The 6,000-nt window shown below is 38.6% G+C and overlaps 1 protein-coding gene across 1 annotated transcript in view; it reads right to left on the reverse strand.

Annotated features, from left to right (window-relative positions):
• The window catches only part of LOC115218616 (coiled-coil domain-containing protein 138-like), an 89,856-nt gene extending 88,145 nt beyond the window's left edge, over positions 1-1,711 (reverse strand). The window contains exon 1 of the mRNA XM_029788518.2: positions 1,576-1,711. The gene's annotated coding sequence lies outside the window, so the exon portion shown is untranslated. The remainder of the gene's footprint in view (positions 1-1,575) is intronic.
• Positions 1,712-6,000: the final 4,289 nt, after the last annotated feature.

Genomic DNA, 6,000 nt, shown 5'->3' on the forward strand with positions numbered 1-6,000 from the left:
TTATTCTAAGGCCCTTTGATTCTAACCCTTGCTTCCACACCCAAAATTTCTTTTCTAGTTCCGGTAGTGATTCTGCTATGAGAGCTAGGTCATCGGCATAGAGGAGCTCCCAGGGGCATCCCGTTTTGAATTCCTCTGTTATTGCCTGAAGGACTATGATGAATAAAAGGGGACTGAGGGCTGAGCCCTGGTGCACACCTACTTCTACCCGGAATTCTTCACTATATCCTAACCTTATGTATATGTGTGTGTGTATATATATATATACACACATATCTGAGTGGTCTTGTTTATATTAGTTTTGTGTTTTGCATACATCATAACTATGTCTCCATATATGAAGAAGGAAAGGAATATTTTAAAAAGCATGCAAGGATATAATTGTATCATTTCGTTATTTGGAGAAGAAAATTTATGGAACAGAACAAAACTTGCAGAGATTACAGTAATTACAAAAGAGAGGAAACAAATGAAACCATAAGAATTGAATTAGATTTTACACCACTTCATCACTGTTTCTCATCATCCATCTACTTTCTACGTCAACCATTCACACTTTCTGGAACTAACCCCTAAATGTCCCGTATCTCTTGCTCAAATGGTAATAGGCCGACTTTTCCTTACATCTTTTCGAGGTCGATGCAATAAGTACCAGTTATGTACTGGGGTCGATGTAATTCACTAGCCTCCTCTCCAAAAGTTTCAGGCTTTGTAGAAAGAATTATTATACTAAGAAATAAGACGGCGAGTTGGCAGAAGCGTTAGCACACCGGCAAAATGCTTATCGGTACTATGTCTGTCTTTACGTTCTGAGTTCAAATTCCGTTGATGTCGACTTTGCCTTTCATCCTTTCGGGGTCGATTAAATAAGTACCAGTTATGCACTGGTGTCGATATAATCGACTTAATCCGTTTATCAGTCCTTGTTTGTCCTCTCTGTGTTTAGCCCCTTGTGGGTAGTAAAGAAATAGAAATAGGTATTTCACCCATCACTAAGTTCTGAGTTCAAATTCCGTCGAGGTCGACTTTGCTTTTTATCCTTTCGGAATCGATAAATTAAATACCAGTTAAACAGTTGACTCGATGTAATCGACTTGTCCCCGTTCTCCAAAATTCCAGGCCTTGCACCTTTAGTAGGAAAGATTATTTCGCCAGAAAATATTTACACCGTCCCCCAATGTTTGTCAACCCTAAATAGGTTCATAAAGAAAGCATTAGGCATTACGCCTTTCGGGGTCGATAAAATAAGTACCAGTTGAACACAAAGCTTGATGAAATCGCTTTACCCCTTCCTCTAAAAGTGTTGGCCCTTTTGTGCCAAAATTTGAGACGATTATTATTTTTATTATCCTACCGAGGTTATTTTTATCATCCTACTTTTCATCTCTCGATAAAATAAAGTCTAGTCAAGGACTGGAGGCATCGATAATCTCAACAAAACCCTTTCCCTCACAATTACTGGCCTTGTGCCTATATTACTAACAATCAATACAACTTTACGTAAAGTTTAAAAGTTAAATTAGACGAAACTCACTAACATCGTGTTAAATAGAACAAAGAATCCGGTGTACTTACTTATCTGTGTTGTATCATTAAAATCAGACACGATAACGGACCCAAGAACTAAATAAATGTACAAAGACAATCTCGAAATTGGAACCAAAACTTCGGCCGTTGTCAGGGTTTGAATTTCCCTTAACAACAGTTAACTACAAAGCTAGTGTCCGTTTATAAACCGCAGCTGCGTATTACTAACAGGTGGCTGATAATCAGTAATTTAAGTTTTAATTATCAGAGCACTAATATAATATATTATATATATAAATAGATATATATGAAGCGATATCTATAAGCATTTACTCTCACTATCAAAGAAGGCTTCATGATGAACTTTTTAGTCCTCTAGGCAAGAATGGCTGAGTGGTTAAGCAGCTGGCTTTGCAACCGCGAGCTTTTAGGTTCAGTCCAACTACGCAGCACTTTTGATTAGTGTTCTTTTATTGTATATTTCTGGGCTGACCGTTGCTTTGTGAGTGAATCTGGTGGTCGGAAACTATATGGAAGCTCGTCGTATATGTATGTGTGTGTGTGTGTGTGTGTGTACGTTTGCGTGAGTCCTACCTTACTGCTTGACAACCGGTACTGGTTTCTTTACGTCCCATAACTTAGTGGTTCGGTATAAAAGACATGAGTTGTTCGTTTAAATTGTTCAAGACGGTGCCCCAGTTTGGCCACAGTCCAATAACTAAAACAAATAAAAGATGAAATATGGAGAGAATGCCTTACGGTATTTTTAACAACGACCCTTTACGTTCTGTTTCCAATTCGGATGAAATCAATTTTGCTCGTCATCCTTCCAGGGGGCGGTAAAATAAAGTTTCATCCAAAAACTAAGATTGATATATATATTCCTGAAATGTGTTGGAGATATAGATGGAATTATTGGGACTTCCCGTAAATAACGCGGTTTTTTCAATTGTATGAACTAAAAGTCGGAGGGAGACGGGATAAACTACCTGCGTCAACTTGCTATAGAAGCAGGTAGTAATTTTATCTTGTATTTTTTCTTAGTGCAAGTTTTGAAGAGTGCAGTTCGATTTTAACAGTTATCTTTTCAAAGCTACAATGTAAGTGACAAAGGAGCATATTCAGTATATTTTGCTTTATGAGTTCAATAAAGGCAACAAAGCAATGGAAAATGCGAGGAATATTAATGCAATATATGGGGATTGGACAATAAGCATAAGCCAGTGTCAATGGTGGTTCCAGAAATTCCGAGCCAGAAACTACAGCCTACAAGACGAGTTTCAACCTGGATGATCTGTAGAGCTCGACGAGGACGTCTAGAAAACCCTGGTGGAACAAAATCCCAACGTAACTGTTGAGTAACTAGCAGAGAATTTGGAAGTTGGTCATTCAACCAGTCATTCAAGTCAGCGCTAGAAGAAAAACGACCATCTTTGGTTTTTAAGACGAAAGGTGTTCTTCCATCAGGATAATGATCGGCCACATACAGCGAGGATGACATTCCAAAGGTTGGAGCAGCTTTGAATAGGAAACGATGTCCTACCCACCATATTCACCGGACTCTGCCCCTACCCGATTATCATTTATTCTGCAGTCTTAAAATCATTTGGATGGAAAAAGTATGCATTGTGTAGAGAGGTCAGAACAGTACTGGAGGAGAATTCTTCGTCACGGACAAGTGAATTTTGGAATAGGGATTTTGCAAGTCCACCAGATAAATGGAATAGCATTGTAGAAGATGAAGGAGAATATATTTTAGATTTTAAAAAGAGCTTTGTTTAATCTTAATTTTGAAAAATAAAAGAAGTAAAAAAAAAAAACTGCATTATTTATGGGATGACCCAATATAATAGAAGACAACGTAAGATAGAACCTGTTACTTTACAATTTCTCCCGGACCCCTTACGCTGTCTTCTTCTATTTTAATTTCATCGACATTTACGACGATGAACTTATTTCAGTCATTAGACTGCGGCCATGCTGGAGCACAGCTATGCAGAATTTCTAGTCAAATGAATCAAGTCCAATTCTTATTTTGAAGTCTGGTACTTATTGTATCAGTCTCTTTAACCGAAACACTAAGTTAAGGGGACGTAAGCATACCAACACTGGTTGTCAAGTAGTGTTAGGGGACAAACACAGACACAAAGATACACACACACATACATATACACACACATACATACACACATACATACATACATACATACATACATACATACATCATACATATATACGTACGTACATTTATACACAAATACATACACACATACATGCATACACACACACACACACACACACCACACACACAAACACACACAAACACACACACACAAACACACACACACACAAACACACACACACTACGGACTTCTTTCAGTTTCCGTCTACCAAATCCACTCGCAAGGCTTTGGTCGGCGCGTGGCTATGGTAGAAGACACTTGCCCAAGGTGCTATGCAGTGGCACTGAACAGTGACGTAGCTAATAGGGAAGCAAGGGGAGCGAACGCTCTCCCTAAATTTAGTATCTGCCATATCGGCCTCAAGCATTTTACTATGGCTTCCCTCGGTACAAAGTCGATTTTTTTTATTTTTCACAAGATATGTTTTGTATATTACCGTCTTTCTCTACGTCGCGTAAATTAAATCACTGGGAGGGAGCAACTTCACATTATCACCTTCTTTTTTTAGTAAACCTTGGTATTTCTTTAATTCTTCTTTGTTAATAACAATATTTTCTCAGGAGCGAGTTGCTGCACTCGCAAAATTTATTTTTGACTTTTCCTCTTGTTTAGTAACCTCGCTCGACATCTTGTCGTCTGCTTTTGTAACGCTCACGTGAGACGCCTCTTTACTTTTACCTTCCTCCTCCCACATATTCGCCTTCATAAGTTTTCCTCGGACTCGGAAGAAATTGGTGGCAAATTCATGTTTTTTTCCCGCTTCCCCCTTGAAAGAAGGGGGAAAGTGGTAGTTTATCGGAATATCGTTTTTTGGTTCGTGTGTAGTTCGTGGAGAGTTTGTTGGAGTGTTACGTTGTTGTTACCCTGCTTCGTTGTATATTTATTTTATTGTTACTACATGGTTATAGGGTAAACAAGCATCGTTATTAACTTTTTTTTTTAATAAAAAGAAAAAAGAGAAAAAAGAACAGCGGGCGTCGATTTGTTTCTCTCATTAATATCATTATTTCGTTTATCATTTCATCTCATTAATGTAATGTCCAGCCCGCAGCTACATCCGTTAATGCCCTTGTGGCAAATTCTATGAATAAAAGTATCGTCATAAATAGTGGCGATACTACAATTATTGACGACGTGTAACAATAAAAAGAGTGAACCACATTCGAACTGAGTATTTTGGAAGTATTTATAGATTCACCAGAGTCAGCAACATAACAATTTACCATGAATACAGATGGAAATATTTCGGGTGATCCTTCGGAAGTGGCGTTGTTTACATTTCTGAAGATAACAGAAACCCTTTTCTCCCACCCCTAACCCTAACCCTAACCCCCATATATATAAAAAAAAAACACTTTCTTGAAATGTATCTGGTACTTCCGGTACGTATACCGAAGTTACGCCATATTTCGTAAAACATAATACGAAGAGAAAGTGCGTTTATGAATCTATATTTCGTTTTAAATATTTCTTTCAGTTGTGTGTGTGTAAACTTTTATTTCCAATCTGTACGGAATGTAATGGAATAAGTGTAGAAGAGAAATAACTCTAAAATTATAAGCAAGAGCTACTTCCCTTGCATGCCTTCTCGTGCGCTGCATAGATTGTGGCATTCCGTCGGTTACGACGACGGGTGTTCCAGTTGATCCGATCAACAGAACAGCCTGCTCGTGAAATTAACGTGCAAGTGGCTGAGCACTCCACAGACACGTCTACCCTTAATGTAGTTCTCGGAGAGATTCAGCGTGACAAAGAGCGTGACAAGACTGGTCCCTTTGAATTACAGGTACAGCAGAAAAAGGAAGAAAGAGAGACAGAAAGTTGTGGTGATAGAGTACAGCAGGGTTCACCACCACCCTCTGCCGGAGCATCGTGAAGCTTTAGGTATTTTCTCTCAATAAACATTCTCAACGCCCGGACTAGGAATCGAAACCACGATCCTACGACCGCGAGTCTGCTGCCCTAATCACTGGGCCCATTGCGCCTCCACGCTGAATAGATAAATTGCATTCAAATGTAGATATAAATATGCACGCTACGCAGCCTACCAAACACTTACACACATGCACATACACACGTGATAAGACACCGACATGCAATCCATTCCAAACTATGAGTTTAGATTTGTACCAAGATTTCTACCAATAGTAATGAACGTATTTTGCTCAATGACAAATTACGTAAGTATTAATCTTAGGAAGCTGGGGTTCACAAAATCAGAAAGAAAATAGCTAATCAGAAAGATTACAACGACAAGCTTATCCAAGGTTCTGTTGGATTATGTAAAATA

Source organism: Octopus sinensis, linkage group LG13, assembly GCF_006345805.1.
Source record: "Octopus sinensis linkage group LG13, ASM634580v1, whole genome shotgun sequence".
Lineage (NCBI taxonomy): Eukaryota > Metazoa > Mollusca > Cephalopoda > Octopoda > Octopodidae > Octopus > Octopus sinensis.